General features: G+C 36.4%; 1 protein-coding gene across 4 annotated transcripts in view; it reads left to right on the top strand.

The window, feature by feature from the left end:
* The first annotated feature begins 9,181 nt into the window (after nt 1-9,181).
* Nucleotides 9,182-20,291, top strand: part of DCN (decorin) — a 49,428-nt gene continuing 38,318 nt past the window's right edge. For 2 of the 4 annotated variants that reach the window (XM_021717895.1, XM_008068709.2), the window contains exon 1: nt 17,486-17,961. The gene's annotated coding sequence lies outside the window, so the exon portion shown is untranslated. Of the gene's footprint in view, nt 9,242-17,485; nt 17,962-20,291 lie in introns of those variants that run through there. The other 2 variants (XM_008068710.1, XM_021717894.1) reach the window with 2 other exon arrangements.

Below are 20,291 nucleotides of genomic sequence, written 5' to 3'. Positions count from 1 at the left end.
AGGCAAAGTTTTGAATTCTGTCAATTTTAACAGTTTCCAGATAGTTTTGTTTAGGGTCATGCAGCATTTCTTTTTTTGGGGGGGTTGGAGTCTCACTCTGCCACCCAGGCTGGAATGCAGTGGCTGCTCCTGGCCACTGCAGCCTCAACTTGCTGGGCTCCGGCAATCCTTCCGCCTCAGCCTTCTGAGTAGCTGGAACTACACGTGCACACTTCCATATCCGGCTAATTTTTTTGATTTATTGTAGAGATGAGGTCTCACCAAGTTGACCAGGCAGGTCTTGAACGGGCGGGCTCAGGCAATCCACTCACCTCAGCCTCCCAAGGCGCAGGATTACAGGCTGAGCCACCAAGCCCGGCTCATGCAGCATTTCTACTAAACTATTAGGTGAGTATGGATTTTGTACCATCTCTCTCAGAGTAATTCTGCATTCTTGCACAACTCTAGAGATTTGAAGAGACTTTAAAATTGAAATCCATGAAATGCTAAAAAAAAACTTCCAGCTGGAATAGGCCATTGATGAGGAGATTTGAAGAAAAGACTGATTGGCATAACTACTACCACAATAAAGTAGGTGACTGTTCACTGTTCAAGGTCACCCATCCATTTACTTAGTAAATATTGTGAAGTACTTACTATATGCCAAATACCATTTTGGCCATGAAGATAACAAAAGTAGGAAAACTCATAAATCTAGGAACTTATATTAGTTGTGACATAATTGATGAAATTGTGTTTCATGAGGTTATATTTATCTAAAAGAATAGTGGAAAGAGGAAAGGAGACTATAACAATAGAATTTTGTAAGCTAAAAATATAAAGTTTACCAATTTAAAGAACTGACATTTGTAGTTTCAGCAGCAACATGTAAGGAGTTTAGACATTATGGCTGTCATTATTATTATAAAAAGCCAAACTGAATAGCAGTGACCTTTCTTGGACCCATCAGAAAAGGTAGGCTTCCTGGCAAAATACCATACTGAAATCTGGATATACAGGTAAATTCAGAGTCACAATTGGGGATATGCTTAATTGAAACAGAAGTCACTATTTCCATAAATTGGTAGAAACAATTTAATGGCAGTTTTGATGTATTACCAGAGGCTGAATGTGGATGACCATGACAGTGAGAATCTCCTGGGATCAGCAGTCTGGGGGAAGCCTATACTTTCATGGGTTTTACCTTTAGAAACCTCACCAAGTTCCCAAGTTGAAGATAAAAAAGGGAAGGAAAAAAAAACAGACCCTCATGGCTCTGGAATTGGCAGAGAATGATCATTTTATAATATGTCTGGAGTGTTCTCTGTAATAAAGACATACTATGCAGGGGAAAAGACTTTACCAGAGTTGTAGCCTAGCTAATAGTAGTGGTTTCCACCACTCCGGCTTCTGGCTTCTCTACCCTTCCTGTTTTACCAAGGAGAAGAGATGCTACACCAGGAGAAACACACTTGAGAGGGTCATAGCCCAGGCACACAGGCCCAGGAAAACTAAGATTCAATCATAAGATTATAGTCTGCTTTTTCTCCCCCCTTCCTTATCATCCCACATAATAAGAGTTAATTACAGCTGTAAGCGCTTCCAGGCACACATCCTCTCTGAGGAAGAGAACTTAGGGAAGACTAAAGCCAAGCAGGGAGAAGAAACAAGGACACCAGGGGACTTTAAACATTTTGTCACCCAAAACCACATCAAATATGGATATAGTCTAATTCCTAAACAAATTAACTGAAAACCTATCTGCATCAGTTCCCATCACTCAATAAAGCATGCCTAGTTTTCAATATAAAAAAATAACCAAATAGAAAAAGTAGAAGCAAAATAAGCAAAAGAACCAAATTCAGATATGACACAGGTGTTGGAAATATTGCACAGGGAATTTAAAAGAAAAACTATGACAATATGTTACAGTCTCTACTGGAAAATCTAGAAAACATGCAAAAACAGTTAGGTAATGTAAGCAGAGAGCTGAAAAAACCTCAAGAAAGATTCTAAAAGAAATGCTAGAAATCACAAACACTGTAACAGAAGTAAAGAACGGTGACAAACTCATCAGTAGACTAGGTGCATCTGGAGAGAAAAATCTGTGTGCTTGAAGATAGGTCAACAGAAACTGGACCTAAAATATAACCCTTTCTTTAAAAGTAGTAATAGTAACAAGTTATTGTGTGATTCTAGCTTATGAAAAGTGAAATGAATATCAACAATGTCATACGGAGAGAATGGAGGAATTGGGATTACTCTGCTATAACGTACCTGTACTACAAGTGAAGGGGGATAGTACTATTTTAATGAAAATTAGATTTGTTAAAATATATATTGGAGGCCAGGCTTAGTGGCTCAGCCTGTAATCCCAGCACTCTGGGAGGCCGAGGCAAACGGAGGCCTGAGCCTGTGGGTTAGAGACCAGCCTGGATAACTGGGTGAATTCTCATCCCTACAGTAAATCAAAAATTAGCCGGGCATGGTAGTGCAAGCCTGTAGTTCCGGCTACTTGGAAGGTTGAGGCGGAAGGGTAGCTGGAGCCCAGCAGGTCAACGCTGGGATGGCTGTGAGCGTACCACTGCACTCCAGCCTGGGTGACCGAGTGAGACTCCAACTCAAAAAAGAAAACAAAACAAACAAAAATATATATATTTATAAATATATATGAAAATCTGAGAAAACAGAAACTTCAGGAAATGAAATTTGAAGAGAAAAATGAGTAGCAAGAGAAAAACAATGTATGATTTAAAAACTGTGGAACAACATTAAAAGGTATAGCATACACATAGTTAAAGTACCAGAAGAAGAAAAAATATTTGAAGCAATAATGCCTAAGAACCTTCCAAAATTAATGATAGACATCAAATCATAGATCCTGGAAGCTCAGAGAACACTAGAAAGGATAAATATCTAAAGCAAACCCGAAACAAATCTAGGCATATCATATTCAATTTTCTCCTTCTACCTCCCCCTAAAAAAAGAAAAATAATCTAGAGGAAATAACTTTACCCTACATATAGAGAAACAAGGATACAGAGGACGTTTTGTCATAAATCATGCAAGGAAAAACAGAGTAAGGTGAATATTTAATGTGCTGGGGTGAAGAAGCACCTGGAAAGGATTCTATATCCAACAAAGTTGTCCTTCAAAGTGAATAGAGATAAACACTTTCTCAGACAAGCAGAAACAATTTCATTGTCAGCACAACCGCATGCGAAAAGCATAAAACACTTTTTAGGCAAAAAAAACAAGCAAGTCACAAACTTAGACATAAAGAAGAACATCTCAGAAAAAAAAATGATAAAATATTTTACTTTACTTGTATTCATTTGATCTAAACTATAACCCTTTTTTACAGTAATAATAGTCACAAGTTATTGTGTGATTCTAGCACATGGAACATGAAATGAAGGTACCAATGTCACAGGAGGAAGAAGGAAGAATTGGGACAATCTATTATAAAGTATCTGAACTACAAATGACTTGGGATAGTATTTGAACAAAAATGTACACTGGAAAACCTGAGATAACCACTAAATTTAGAAAATTACATTCTAACACAGGAGACAAAACAAAGGTATATAAAGTGCTCATGTAAAACGAGAAGGCAGGAAATGAAAAAAATGCAACAAATAGAAAAACATTTCAAATATATTAGCTATTAATCTACTATATCAATAATAATTCTCAATGTGACTAGTCAAAACATCATTTAAAATACAGAGACTCTCAGACTAGATACAAAAGCAAAAGCAAGACCTAGCTTTGTGTTGTCTGATAGAAACTGACTTTAAAAATAAGGCTGAGCAAGGTGTATGGTGGCTTGTGCTTATAATCCTAGCTTGAGAGGCTGACGCAGGAGGATCACTTGAGCTTGAGCCCAGGAAGTCAAGGCTTCAATGAACTATGATCACACCACTGCACTTCAACCTGGATGAGAGAGTGAGACCCCATATCAAAAATGACTAATCACAATAAAATAAGTTTTAAAAATCTCAGATTGGTTAAAAGTATAGAGTTGGAGGAAGACATATCATGAATCAAATGAAAGCTAAGGTAGTTGTATTAATTTCAAGCAAATCATACTTCAGAGTAAGTAAATATTACAGATAAATTGAGTCATTACAAAATGATAAAGTCAACTGTAATTTTTCCTAAATGTTTACGTATCAAACGACAACATATAAAAAAAGTGAGGCAAAAGCTGACAAAACCAGAGGGAGAAATAGACAAATTCACAATGAAAAACTTCAACACCTCTCTCTCAGTAACTGATAAATCATCAAGCAGAAAATCAGAATATATTTAAGGTGAATGTCACTATCAGTCAACTTGAGCTAATTGACATTTATGCTGTGCTCCAATCAACAATAGCAGAGTACATGTTCTTCTCAAACTCACATGGGATATTCATCAAGATTGACTATATTCCGGGACAAAAAATATGCTTTAACAAACTTAAAAGAATAGATAGCATGCAAAATATTTTTCTCAGACCCAATAAAATTAAAATAGAAATCACACAGGAGGAGAGTTGGTAAATCTCCAAACACTTTAAATTAGACAACTTCTTAATAACATTTGGGTCAAAGAAGATATCTAAAGAGAAATTTTAATAAATATTGGAAGTAAATGAAAATACAACATCAAAATCTGTGGGACAGTAAAAACAATGCTAAGAAGGACACTTATAGCATAATATATATATGAGAAAGGAAGAAATATCTAAAATTAACAGCCTTAGCTTCATTTTAGGAAAATAGACAAATATTGTTTCTTTAACTTGGCTAAGAGTTAAATTTAAAAAAACTGACATAGTACATCTAACTTTATATATTCTTGTTTATATATTCTATTTTATATAACTCTCACTTTAGAACTGTTTGTAAATATGAAAAATTAGGATATAATATTTTCTTCATAAACATAGTACCAAATGACTGTTAACAGCTATTTAGGTTTTTATAGACCTCATTTTTTTTTTAGTGGTGAGATGATGTGACCATAAAATGTCAGTGTTTTATAATTGAAGGGGAGTTTTGGATAAGAATCAGCCATCTCTTCTTTCAACCTTCATGTGGCAGCATGTTTGAAAACCCCTGGCTTAGATTATAATTCACCACACTTTGTAACAAAATACTATGATATAGTTAATTTGTCATTTGTATCCTATTGACAATATATAAACAATCATGTATAAATCTGTTAGTCATGTCTGTGATTTCAATATACTATTAACACGATTTTATTTGATAAAGAATTATGGACTTGTGACAAGGGTCCAGTTTAGTTTCAATTATTTGTTTAGCAATAACTGAACAACTTTACACCTATTATGCCAGATATTGGGAATACACAGTTAAAAGCTATAGCCCTGCCTTCAATCAACTTATAATTTGGTCAGACAAGCAATTACAATAACATTTTCAAAATAATGGAAAATTCTATGAGTTTGATTCATATGGACATTTGGTCTGATTTTCTCTTTATGATAGGATAGGAAGCTCTTATGGTGGATGTTGTAGATCACTGCTCAGATCTCCTCTTCAGTACAAATAACTTATTTCTCCAGCTGCCATAATTTTGACAATGACAGTTCGCAGCTTGGTGTGATGAAGGGTGCTACCTTGCTCAAGGATATTCCTTTCCTAGGGACCACTTACACACTGTTTGAAGTTTAACTGCTTTGCTGAATTCAAGTCAACTTGAGAGTCCTACCAGCTCCAGAGCTTCCCATGGGACTGGCTGAGGCTGATGTGAGTGCAACACAGAGCAGTCTCTCCTGCCTCATCCTGTTTCCCTCACTCCCTTACACCTGTTGTTTCTGAGAACTTCCTCCAATCAACCACCTTCAAGTAAAGCTTTGTCTCAGGGTCTGCTTTCTGGGTCCTGATCTACGACACCTTTGATTACATATCCACGCAAGAGTACAACATACCAAGGAAAACATCAAGGGGGGCAGTTTGAGACTGAGATAAGGCACTAAATAAGGTAATACATGATGCAAGATCTAATGTGGGATTTACAGGGCATTAGAAGGTCCATGAGACTTGGTCTACATGCAGTTGTTCCAGGTAACATCACTCAATAATGGCATTGCAGGTAATTAGCTGGGATCTGCACAGAGTATGGAGTAGGTCTGATAAATAAGATTTGTGTAGCCTGTGGATTGCTGTGATTGGGAATCATCTGTGACATAAAGACAGAGGGTGTTTGTTTGTTTTCTTTTCAGCTTGGTGGTTTCCTCTTTATGGATGTATACATCCACCCCCCCCCCCCAAATTCAGTTCCTTCTATCCCCTCCCAAAATAAAATAGTGACAGGAAAGGACTGTTTGAGTTTGGGGCTCCTTGGGTGGCTAGAAAAAGAACAGAAGCCAAAATAATCACTGAATGTGACAGAGATTCACAATCAAGAAGTCTAAAGCGGAGCGGAAAAAATGGGCAGTGAGAGGGGAAGAAATGAGAGAAGAGATATACAAGGGCCATCTCCACCATGACACTTCCTGCTATGACAGGCTGGAGAGAAAACCTCAGACATTAACAAGGGCAGGTCCTGAAGAAAGGAGGTGGTATTAAAGTCTAAAGAAGAGGAGGAAGTCAAGGAAGGGCAACACCTCTTTCTTTGTAGGAAGGGATCCACCCACCTCAGGGGTAGCAGGTCCACAGACTGTAGACACTTCTACCACTGTGGCAATGCATGGGAAGACATCTTTGTGGTATTTTTGTTATAGCTGACCCATTGTGACACTGACGGGTAAAAGACTTTGTTGAAAACAAACAAAACAGCAAGGCATCCTCGACTAAGCAATGAATTCACTGCCAGATCAAAAAGTAGAATTGACCAACTGTGAGCTCAGAAGCCATCAGTATTTCTTTTTGTTGGATCTCCTATCTGAACTTTGGGAGCCTTCTCTAGTACAATTGGATTGTTCCAGATATTTCTTTTTAATCTTCTCACCCTCAGAACTGTGCTTCTTGAAGGTATGCTCTTTGTGCATGAGGTCCTGGAGCCCTGAAACCCAGATGGACTGGACTGAGTGGAGGAAAAAAATTAACATTATTTTTAGTTGAAAAGTCAGAATGATATATATTTTAGGATATGTTGTAATGTTTTTACATATGTATACAATGTGGAATGATTAAGTCAAGATAATTTTTATACCTCTATCTTCTCACTTTTTTATGGTGAGCATCTGAAATTTACTCTTTTAGCTATTTTGAAAAATACAAAACATTATTATTAACTATAATTACCCTGGTATGCAATAGATCTCAGATACCTATTTTTCTCAACTAAAACTTTGTACTCTTTGACCAATATTTCCCCATTTTCTCTTCCCCACTCCCTATCTTTATTCTCTGATAACCACCAGTCTGCTCTCTACTTCTATGAATTCAATGTTTTTTAATATTTAACATATAAATGAGATTATTTGGCATATGTCTTTCTGTGTCTGACTTATTTCACTTAGCACAATTTCCTCCAGGTGCATCCGTGTTGTCACAGATGACAGAGTCTCCTTCTCTTCTAAAACTGAAGAGTATTCTTTTGAGTATATACATCACATTTTCTTTATGCAGTCATCCATCAGTTACCAAAGAGGTTGCTTCCATATCTTGGTTATTGTGAATAATTCTGAATTGAACACGAGAGTGCAGATATATCTCTTTGACATATAGATTTTAATTTCTTTGGATATATACACAGAAAGAGGATTGCTGGATCATATGGTACTTCCATTTTTTTTCATTTTGTTTTAGTTTTTTGAGAAACCTCCATATCATGTTGAGAACAGTGGTTTGAATGCCCGGGACCTATGTGAAGTAGATATAATATATAGGATTGGTATAGTCATTAAATTGCTATTATTGGGATTCTCTATGACATTGAAGACAGAAATTTGAATGACCTCACAGGCTTGGAGAACAAACAATATTTCTGATATAAACCCAACAAACTAAATGGAGCTTCAGATGGGAAACTTCCCAATATCTATATGCCTGACAACTTTTATGAGTTAATCATCACCAATGTTAAGTTAAATATAAAGTATTGGAATTTGACTTTAAGAGCATTGGGTTAAGGGTTATTAAATAGTTTCACAAGAGTAAAATCTACACCATTGATTTTAGGCTACATGATTTTAGGTGGTACATGAATAGTTTTATTATAACCATTATGCATTTATTTTATCACAAAACAGAAAATATAACTACCATACAGCAATATGATTTTGTTGACTAATATTATTTAGAATAACAATTGTTAGCCGGGCTCGGTGGCTCAGCCTGTAATCCTGCGCCTTTGGGAGACTGAGGTGAGTGGATTGCCTGAGCTCACGGGTTCAAGACCCACCTGGGCAACTTGGCAAGACCTCATCTCTACAATAAATCAAAAATTAGCCAGGCGTGGTAGTGCACGCCTGTAGTTCCAATTACTTGGAAGGCTGAGGCGGAAGGATCGCCGGAGCCCAGCAGGTCGAGGCTGCGGTGGCCGGGAGCAGCCACTGCACTCCAATCTGGGCGACAGAGTGAGACTCCAACTCTTAAAAAAGAAAAAAAAAAGAATAACAATTGTTAAGTAAATTGCAGAGAAGATGAAAAAAAATCTATGAAGTTGGTAATCAACTGACTGAATTTCAAGGATATCTGAGTTATGGAGAAAACTTAGGAAACTTGCAGCTTGGAAAAGTCTTGGGATTATGGAATGGAAATGGGGAGGCGATAGGACATATAGACAGATGGGGTTTGCAATTCGAAGTGTGGATCCTTGGGTTCATTTGTAGGGCTTTGAAAAGAGCACAGAGAGATGGTGAAGTCTTAACTTTGTAATATGGGAAAGCAAGCCAGAAGGATTGTGCCCTCCAAAATTAACACTCTGAAGGAACATTCAACTTGGGTTGCGCTTGGACTTAATCTCCTGCCAACCTGACAGGCATTTGCCGGTGAAGACAGGTTCTTCTAGATGTTTAAGGGAATTCAGTATGGAAAAATTGGCTGCTTGTGCTTTGGGGTCTGCAGAATCTTAGGTCCCACAGGGTTAATATTCAATATCTATTTACCCAAGTTAACCATATGCCATGCCTGTTTTAGAAGTGAGAGATACAACAATGAGCAAAAGTGACAATATTCTTGTTGTTACAGAGCTTGCATTCTGGTGGCCACATTTAAGAAGCCTTGTGGTAAATTAAGGCTGGAGTGAACTAAATGATGGTTTTTAAACTGCAAATGAAAGTAACTTCACTTCTCCCAAGGTGATGTTTGATATTGATTTTTCCTTTTCTAAGTTTTTTAATATAATGTTTAAATGATTTCTGTTGTTTAGAATTAAAACGTATAAGATGTTTATTTTCAATTTCAGCATACCAGTGTTTTTAAATTAAAAGACGCTTTGCAGAAATCGATGCTATCTTTGCAGAAAGATAGTAATTAGTCTTAAGTACTTTCACAAAAATAGCTAGTTTATGTAGAAAATAAGACCAAGATTAAAACTTTTGACTATGCCAAATTAGTCTCATTGTATTTTATAGTTACACAATATAGCTTTTCCTTTGTTTCACAGAGTTGCTGTGACAAGACAGGAATATTACTGAAGCGCTACTGATTAGAGACTTTAAAATATGCACTTGCTAATAAGGAGTCAGTTCCATTTCTCCAAATGTATTAGCTGGTGCTCAAATTGTATGGTCTTCACATAAACAAATCTTTGGTGATATTAAAGCTTTCTTGATGAATTATTTTCTAGAGAAAATCCTGTGCATTTGAATTGTTCCGCTTCTGTTTGGTATTGCTTTTAATAAAGAATGTTAAGCCTCTCCAAATTACACCTTGGGTATTATCAAAGCAAGCATCGAGGGTCTACTGACTGAAGTCAGAACTATCCTCCTGGAAGTCCTTCTCTTGAAGCATCACAGTGTTGGCTCCTTCCCAGCCTCTAATAGTTTCTTCCCATTCCACTCTCCTACCATTTAAATTTGAAAAGGAGTACTAGAATGTATGTATACGTGTGTGTGTGTGTGTGTGTGTGTGTGTGTGTGTGTATCTTTTTTCCTAACTTAAAATAAAAGTATCTGACTCTGCTTATATGAGGTACCTAGAATAGGCTAATTTATGGGGACAAGTTATGAGGTGCTGGAGGGTAGAAGAAATTCCGGAGTTATTGTTTAATTGGAACAGAGACTTTTGGATAATGTAAAAGTTCTGGAAATGGATAGTGGTGATAGGTGATAGTTGCATGACATTAAAAATGCACTTAATGTCACTACTATGAACACTTAAAACGGTAAAATTTGTGTTATGAATATTTTTCACACAATAAAATGTACACACCAAAAAGCCCTTTTAAACCACCAGATTTGCAATGGCATCATTAAATACTTGCTAGTGTAATGTTGATTCCACCACATTTTAATTGTCAGCTGGCTACAGTCAAGATTTGCAATACATGGAATTAAAGACAAGAAAACCTTCACAGTATTTCCCGTAATCTCAGCAGCTTTAGCAACATGCTTTTACTCTCTGCAGACAGGCGCATAATGTTCTTATCATCCAGAAAGCTAAGGAACCACCTATTTAGAAAGTGTTTTGATAGCACAAACTTCTATGGCTCCTTGCCTACGGGAAGAATTAAGTATTCTGCTTCTAGTTGGATTTGTATTATCATGAACCATGAGTAATGCTCGGGACGTTATTGAAACCAGCCTCCAAGAATGAAGATGTTTCATGAGAAGCCAATCTTTTGATCGAGAAAGCTCCAAAGAGATTTAAACCTAAAACACCAAATGTGATCATGCCCCAATTTTCTTTTGTTAACCCCATGGGCTCATAATTATAAAGTAAGCTTGCATATGGATGATTTAATGCTTTTTTAAATGATAAGCTTAGAGATTATTTACAAAGGATGGTCACATAAAGTATTTCCAAGCAGTGATATTTCCTCTGGTAATTGAAATGGATTTATTCAAGATACAGGATTTTTAAAAAAATAATTTTAAAAACCACTCATATGATTGAAATGGAAAGCATGTTGCGCAATGTTGTCATGTTAATATATCTGCATCAAAAATTCATCTCATGAATTATTAAAGATATAACCTCAAAAAAGGCAAATTACAAGAGCTAAATTATTGCTGTTGTAGGAATAACTTGAATCAAATCAAATAGCTCTCAAGGGGCTGAAACTATCTCAGAAAAAGTTCCTAAACTAAGTTATTATTTTACAGTACCAACACTAGAAGAAGACTTTTCATTCATTTGCCTACTTAAATTCTGACTGTACTCTGTAGTGGTACATTTACTTTTCCTAGGATACAGGATAAATTGGAAGGAGCCCAGCAAATAGGAACCCTGCAGTATATACATGACCTACATTTGAATGCTCCAAATTAAACAAGACATAATTTTCAGACTAGAGTATTAATAAAAGGCAAGAAGAAGGCCGGGCTCGGTGGCTCAGCCTGTAATCCCGCGCCTTTGGGAGGCTGAGGTGAGTGGATTGCCTGAGCCCGCGGGTTCGAGACCCGCCTGGGCAGCGAGACCTCATCTCTACAATAAATCAAAAAATCAGCCGGGCGTGGTAGCGCATGCCTGTAATTCCGGCTACTCAGAAGGCTGAGGTGGAAGGATCACCGGATCCCAGCAGGCAAGGCTGCGGTGGCCGGAAGCGGCCACTGCACTGTAGTCTGGGCGACCGAGTGAGACTCCAACTCAAAATAAATAAATAAATAAAAAAGGCAAGAAGAAGAAGAAAACAATCTCTTAAAATTCTGGATCCATTCTGAAATTGCCATTGCTTGATGTAAACTTACAGGGCTTGTCCTATATAACAAGACTGTTCTAGACCTTTACACATACTGAAGTATTTTATCCTCATGTTAAGTAGGTACTATCATTAATGGAGAAAATGCCTGAGGTCACAGAGATAGCAGCAAAGCCGAGACTCAAACCCAAGCCATCTGGTCCCAGGGTCTGTGTTTAGGTCAAATGTTATACTCTGCTACTCCCCTAAAAAGCTAATGAAGAAATATTTGTTGAAGGAAATCACAACCAAAGAGTCTTTTCTGTTTTTCATGTTTCAGGCATTGCAAATTTTTCTGTGCTGTTTCATTTTGTGTTTAATCTTTACTTTCATCTTCACAAGGCCATATTTCTTTGTTTGCAAAGGAAGTATAGCATTTCCAAAGAAGTCTACTTTGGCAGGTTCATGGTAGCAGACCTGATTTCCAGCAGCATTCATCAACTAATATGCAAACAAAATGGAGCAGGGTCAGGGAAGGCGTTTTGCAGGTAGTGTCTGGCATTTGTCTTTCTCTTTTTGGTAGTTTTCACTCACTTTCCAGACCCACAGTTCAGAAGCTGGTTTCATCTGTCACATGTCAACATTTTTTTCATGAGTGCAAGGAGCTTTCATTCAATACCGAATCCTTTCCCATGCGAAAATTCAGCCAATCAGGAGATGAAGCTATGTGAATCCTCCTTCCTTCTTTCATTCTATAATTCCAATTGCATGATTTCTCTAACATTACTCAGACTACTGCCTCTATCAAGATGGCACATTATTTTAGTGCCCTAAATTGAACTCAAACAGAACAATTCAGTTATTGTAATTTTTGTGTACATCTATAGCTTTGGGTTAACTTAATCGTCTTTGTTTATTGTCTCTTTCCATTGAAAGAATGTTCTTCTTAGAGATAATAATGCAAGCAGAGCATCAACTGTCCCTGCCATCATGTACATGACAGAATTATTGGTTAGAGCATTACAGAGGACAATGTTCAGAGGCCGCGGCTTCAACCCTCATTAGCTCTGTGCTTTTAAAATTGATTATGAAAATTGTTTATGATAATGACTAACTGATAGGTATATTGTGTGTCTTAATTGAAGTGGTACGTTTAAGGACCACGCCACAGTGCCTGGTACAGGATGGATGCTCTAAACATTTATACTTAATGTAGCACATCAACTTTTTGAGCAGTGGCCCTATTTCTGCCCACCTATCTTCCTGTTATTAAGATATTAACACACTGAGATTAAGGCAATAACCTCCTAACTAGTTTCCTTGACTCTAGCTTCACCACCCTGCATGTACTTGCTAGATCTGATTTTCTAAAATAAAACTCATATATAATGTGATTACCTCATTCAATTACCTTTGATAGCATTCACCTTCAAGCAAGTCATGGGCATAATCATCAAACAAACATTTGCTGGACAGATGAATGAATAAATGGATAAGCCCCCATGGAACCTTTTAAGTTCTTCCACAGTTAGATTCTACTCTTATTATTGCTATATCTCCCTTTAGTAATTTCCATACATATGGGGCATTCATTTACCCTGTGACTTTGGCATGTTGGACACCATGGCAGTTGTTGGACACTCAAGGATGATAAAGGAGCTCACAGCTTCTTTAAAAGAAGGATCCGTGTAAGCCACATTGATTTATTAATTGTCTCCTGCTTCCCCGAGGTTTCCTTACTGCCATTGCTAGAATAAAAAGCCATTCTCTCCTTTCATTCTATGTACATTCTTTTTATCCCTCAGGATTTAACTCAAATTGTGCCTTGTTCTCCATAAACACTTACCTAACCACTTAAGTGTAAAGCGATCTCTCCCTTATCCCCCCTCTGACTTGCTAAGATAATTATTTTTAATTGCATCATACTTTATTTTGGCCAGAAATTATGCATTATAAGTTTTCTGGTATGCTAATACTAAAATATTATTGGAGAAATCTATAGTTTATGCCCTAGATCCTTTTGCAGCATATATCCCTGAAGGTCATGCCCTTCACAATGTGTTTCTCAGTATCTTCAACACTGCCTGGTATTGACACTTTCTCCCCTAGTGTTTCCTCAGTCAGTATTTGCTGATTAATTGATTGATTGGTTACTGAAAACTTCCTTGTTTTTAACAGAGAAGTATGTGCCTTGTAAAACTAATAGATATCCAATAAATGTTAGCTTGTTGTCCAAGTACAAACTGATGAATCAGTATTAATCTCTTAATTACAACTGACAAAAGTGATGCTTCTGAGTATTAAAGAAGAATCAGAGAATTAAGGATTTGAATACCTTCTTGCAGTGAAAGAAAAGTTCACAGCTCTATATCTTTTCTTAATTTGCTGCTTATCCTGTCCCTATATCTATTCCTATTTCTACATTATTGCTCAGAGTAGAAATTCTTAACCTGGGCTCTCTGTTTCCTTACAAAGTCCACGAATGGATTTCAGCAGAACTTGGAACCCAATGAAATGTTCTGCACATAGAAAACCAGGCTGTTATTTAACAATACAAAGTAAAGTCTTAAACCCAAACTTATCTACCTCCTAAGTCTTTGTTCTTCCAAATACATTAAGGTTTAAGTGATACCTTGGGTTGTTAAGCAGAAAATTCATTGGCCTATAAAAGGAGATTTGGTCTGATTATTGTAATAGAATGTCTGACATAAGATTTGTAATAACAAAAAACATAAGAGAAACAGCATCAGAAGCAAGAACAACTGCTCCTGTGTTGTTTGAGATACATCAGGTGTGGTTCTAAATGTTTCTGTAATCATCTTCTTTAAACCTCGCCACAAACTCATGAAGAAGATAGTGCTCTGGTTAGCCATGTATTACAGATTCAAAATCTGAAGAACAGAGTGATTAAGTCACTTGTGCAAGATACAAGGACATTGAACACAGTGGGGAGGGTGGAAAGAGTAGAAACATGGAAGACAACCAAAGTACCATATTTTGTTTCAAGCCATCTTGCATTCAAAGCTGCCCTCAATTCCACCCTAGCCTTCCTCCTTGGCTAAGAAAGAACTCTGTCTAGAGTGGCAAAATACAGGTCCAGACAATCCACGTCAGCCCCCAACCTGACTTTGAAGAGTCATTCTATGAATAAACCAGTCACACCAGGTTTGTGAAGATAATCACCTACTTCCAGACCTCCTAGAAAATAAAAGGGTGTCAGTAGGAGACCCTTCTAAGTTCTGGCATTCTTCACAGCCTTAATGTGCAGGTACAATCTAAATCACTTGTATGTGACGTCAGTGAGAAAGAGTGAGCAGCCCTGAAATGAACTTTGACAGTACGCAGAATACAGCTACCCTGTGAGTGAGTGGGATGTCAGTAGAAATCAAAGTCTAAGTGGTTTTAACAGCAGAAGTGGTATGTGCTCCGAGTTCGAATATTTCAAATATCTATATGACAGCCAGGGTTTCAGGGAATCCTACCCCCAAACATTCCAAGGCAGGATGATTTTAAGCTATCTCTACACAAATATTGCTTCTAGCCTTAAAATTGTTCCATCTCATGTTAGATTGCAAAAGCCCTGGATTCTGGTGAGAGTGTCATGACCTCTTTGTGACTTAACTGTATATGACTTTACAGTGACTTAATTTTCCTACCAAAACATGGATGGGACAGCATATATAACTTAACATGTGGTTAAAAATCTAATCTTTAAATAAGATGGTATTTGGTAACATGTTTGAAATTTTGGAGATAAACTTCTTACTGAAATAAAAAAATGAAAACATTTGCTTGTTTCTGTATACATATATAAAGATTAAGAAGCATTATTATGTAGTCACAGTTTTTAAAATAGTCTGCAAAGACCTGTAACCCCAAAATTTTGATAATTAATTTTCTATGCATGAAGAGTTGGCTCTTAAGATACAGTGTGGTAAAGAAAACTGGATTAGGTATGAGAAGACCTGGGTATTTGTTTCTGCTTTGTTTTTCACCAACTCTGTGAACTTGGGCAAGTTACTGGATTTCAATTTTCTTATCTGTAAAAGGGGAATAGAAAACATGATATCCCTTGCCTAACTCAAAGGATTGCTTCAATTTACATCAGGAAATCATGAAACCTAATGTTTGTGGAGTGCTTACCTTATAAGAACCATACTCTAGTTATTGCTTTACTTCTTCTTCTCTCCTATATGATGAGTTAAGTAAGAATGTCTACCCATTTTACAGATGTAGAAACTGAGATTCAGAGAGTTAAATTGCCTGAGTTCCTACAGTTCACCAACAGAGAGAAACCCCAAAATGTAAACCTTAACCAAAATGGTTCCACTTTTACAAAAGTAAAATAATCTACATACCAAGGTAAAGTGGTAATACCACTTTTTTCTCCTCCTTCTTCCTCTTCAACTTTTTCTTTTAATATTCCCTGCTTCTTCTCTCCCTCCTTCAATAATCATTGCTATTATTTATCACATACACTTTAGTAGAATTGGGTTTTATTTCAGAGCAAACCAGGAGTGAGATAAAACAATAATCATGGTATAGGCCATGATTTGACAGTCCATGATGTGACTGGCTTTTTAAGTAATTTATCAAGTGTTTCTTAAGAATGTACTATATACCATAACTATTCTGTGTGCAAGGACTCCACAGATAAGAACACAGCATACTTCTGCCTTGGAGTAAGCCATGTCATAAATAATTATAATATGTTGAAGAAGTGATTACAAATCATCAGAAAGGGATAAATTCCTTGCAAAAATAATTCAGAGGAGAAAATTAATTAATACCAGGTAAGGGGACCATGTACTTTTGCACCAATGTCCAGGTAAAAGAGTGCTTGTTTTTTCCTAAGCCATCAGAATTAACTAGGCATGTGATCATTTAACTTAAGGAGAGATGAGGGAGTGGAGTGCTAACCTGGGACACTGAACTTGGAAAAAAAAAGCAAACTCTGATGGGCTAACACCCCACCCCTTCCTTTACATGCCCACTCAAGAATTTAATTCCTTTACGTTTTATCAAGGCAAATGAGTGTTTACTGTAGATGTATATACTTAGATGGCTAAAGGAGGGTGAAGGATCAGAGGGGGATTCTCTCAAGTTTCACAGATGTGGATTTCAAGTTTCCATCTGGTAACAGCCTAGAGGCAAGGGCATGAGATATGAGTCAAAACACAGAGAATTTACACAGAGACAACTACCAGCATCCAGCAAGGGAATTATAAAAACTCAAAAAATCTTTCCAGTGGCTAAATAAATATCTTTCCTTGTATTTGCACTTTCTTTTTTTCCACTTACTGAAATTTGGAAAGAGTCATAGTATCTATTGCCTTTTCAAATTTCTGGATTACATAAAATACAGTCTATGGAAATCAGATTTTTCACATATAGACTAAACTATCTTGTTACCAACTTCAAGTATTTATGTCTTTGTTTTTTAAATAGATGGCAACAGGAAAGATTTTAAGCTATGGGTAATTAATACATTAATAGATGACATACTTTGCGTGTAAAACCATGGCTTTCTTCCAGCACATTTTAGAAATATGTTCAAAATAGATAGAAAAATGCCTTAGCAAAGTACTTAAATTTGCACAAACATTCCAAGGCAAGTAAGAGTTCGCATGAGTATTTTCACATAAGGCTACTCATTTATTTTTACAGACCACATTTAAAACAACCACAAAATTAATTTCATTCCATCTTCTGGACTTACACATCCTGAAAGCAAGAAAAACGGTCATTTCTGAAGTATAATAAAAGTTACTCATAAACAAGACTAGAAAGGGTGGAGAGTGGATTGGGACTGGGGGAGGGGAAACCAACCCTTTAGTTACAATATTTTTGGGAAATGAATTTGCAATAAGACAAATTTCAAATCAAGTTGCTTCTCTATACTACAAAAGTCGTTTAGAATCTTAAGCAGATGCAAAAGAAATAAAGCAAATGGGGAGAAAAAAAAGACCGATAAAGTTTCTGGCTACAATACAAGAGACATATCATTACCATATGATCTAATGTGGGTGTCAGCCGGATTGTGTTCATTGAGGGAAACCTTATTTTTTAACTGTGCTATGGAGTAGAAGCAGGAGATTTTCAACCTAGTGACAGTCACAGAGCAGCACCTATCCCCTCCTCCTTTCCACACCTGCAAACTCTTTTGCTTGGGCTGAATATTTAGTGTAATTACATCTCAGCTTTGAGGGCTCCTGTGGCAAATCCCCGGATTAAAAGGTATGATTTTCAATAATTGTCCTGAACTCTGCTACAGACAAATACAACTTGGGTCAAGTTGAGAGCAAAAGGAATGCTTTTGGTGAGGAAAAAAAAGAAAAGAAAAAAAATCATGCTAAACTTTTTAATAATCTTTATGCAACCTTTAAAACAAGTATTGCTTGAAAATAGAAGTTAAATACTCGGTAAAACGGTTGAGTGCATTGTTTTAATTCTCTCTCTCTTCTGTTCTTGCAAAGATACTTATTAAAAAACTGTAACCTAACACCATGACTATCTATATTGATTTTTTTTCGTGGTATTTGTACTAATGAAATGTTTAGCTCTTTAGGATGTGCTAACAGAAAAATATTCTAAGTAGCATACTACTTGTAGTTGGACTATATATTTAAGGATTTATTCCCCTCCTGATTTCTTGAATACTTGAAGAACTTTTAAAACCCCAGAGAAGTGAACTCTGGTGATTATGAATCTGGTGAGATGGAATGTATGTTTCTTAAAGCCCAGAAATGAATAAAAATTATCACCAGAGAGGTGAAAATAAATATGGAAAATATTTATGCTCTTAGAGACCTAAGATAGTCTCATAGTTGTGTAATTCCTTAATGCAAAGAACCATCCCTCTCAGCATTTTAAATGCATATGAAATTTAATTATAGATATATTCACTATAAAATGAGGATGTAGGTTAATTTTCTAATTTTAAAACAGAGTAGCACGATGACCACTGGCTAAGTGGGCTCCCAGTGATGCAAGTACTTGTGGCTTTTGTTTCCTTTTCCTTTTTTTTTTTTTTTTAGCCAGAAAAAGAGCCAAATGCCTTCTATAGTAGCCTTTGTTTGTGGATAAATGCTGCTTTTATTGTTTATTTTTACATTATTTCTATTAAATTTCTACTTAAATTATTTCTGGGGGATTTTAATTTTGCTCTGCATTTCTATCTTTACTTATCTTCTGAGTGTCAAATTTTGACGTTGAAAGTTAAAAGCAAAGGCATAAATGACATGATACCAATGTTGATCTGGGGGATATTGTTAATTTGATGAGCTGACGTAGTTTTAGAAGCCAGAAATTATTATTTTTGATAAAACATTCATTAACTATGGCAACTAGTTTTAGAGAAATAGTGGAATTACACTAGCAATTAGCATCTTGGAAAGTGTTATACATTTTGAGAATCCTTAAAACAGTTTCAATACAAAGCATATCATCTCCATAAAATCTCTTTGATTTCTACATGGGCAACTTCTCTTTGCTGTTTACATTTCTGACTTCTTAAGGAAGGAAGAAAATGACTAAACAAATGATCAATATCAGTAGTCAATATTAATTACTTAAAGAAGCTGAGTCCTTACAATGCTGTGTCTTCAAGTATCATGAAATTAATTTAAGAGAATTTATTTCATGGAGAAATTTGCATAAGTCCTCTGGACATGCTATTACTCTTCCTCAGGGCATTCGGGTTAAAATGCAAATACTCACACACATGCAAATGAAAGTGAGGTAAAAATAAGTCATTGAAGTTGTAAGCTGCTTTACTGCATTCAGCTTCCATCAAAGAGAATATTGTGTGGAGAATGTTCAGCACTTTAACAAGAGTAAACAAACATAGATGATAAAATGACTTCTCTGAGCTAGCACTCAACATTTCCTTTTTTGGGTTGTTAGTGAAACAACCAGGCAATCTTCTCTGCTCTGGAGAAAAGATTACAAAGCAACATCTGCATTAACTCTCGCTGTTATTTATTAAATCTGCAATTACTCTGCTTCATTTTTCTTCTAAGATTGTAAGACATTAAATATGCAAGGCCAGCAAGCTTGTGGTAAACCATAAACATTGCATTTTAATGTGAAACAGATAGAAAACCACTCCCTGAGATTACAATCCAAATGAGCACTCTGCCAAAACAATAGAGTCTCTCCTCTTAAAGGGAAAGACAGTCTCTCAGTGGGAGTGGGCTCCTATACCACACTTGACACTGAACTTAAAGTGGCAGCGTCAACAATAAATGTACGATGTTTTAAAAATAATACAATACAATTGTATTATTGTACAATTGTACAATATTGTACAATAGAAGCCGTATTATTAGTGTGCTACCTCAGACATACCTCAGTAGTAAATATAAACTAAGAACAACAAAGGATAAGAAATTGAAAAACATCTGTTTCCTCTTTAGTGAATCTAGGTAAAAGTTACCAGAAGATACCTTAGGGTTAGGGCACAAATGTCTTTCTCTCTCTTTCTTTTTCTCCCTTCCTTTCTTTCTTTCCTTCCTTCCTTCCTTCCTTCCTTCCTTCCTTCCTTCCTTCCTTCCTTCCTTCCTCTC

Source organism: Carlito syrichta, unplaced genomic scaffold (assembly GCF_000164805.1).
Source record: "Carlito syrichta isolate Samal-C Ts95f unplaced genomic scaffold, Tarsius_syrichta-2.0.1 Scaffold311480, whole genome shotgun sequence".
Lineage (NCBI taxonomy): Eukaryota > Metazoa > Chordata > Mammalia > Primates > Tarsiidae > Carlito > Carlito syrichta.
This window is presented reverse-complemented; position numbering and strand designations above follow the sequence as displayed.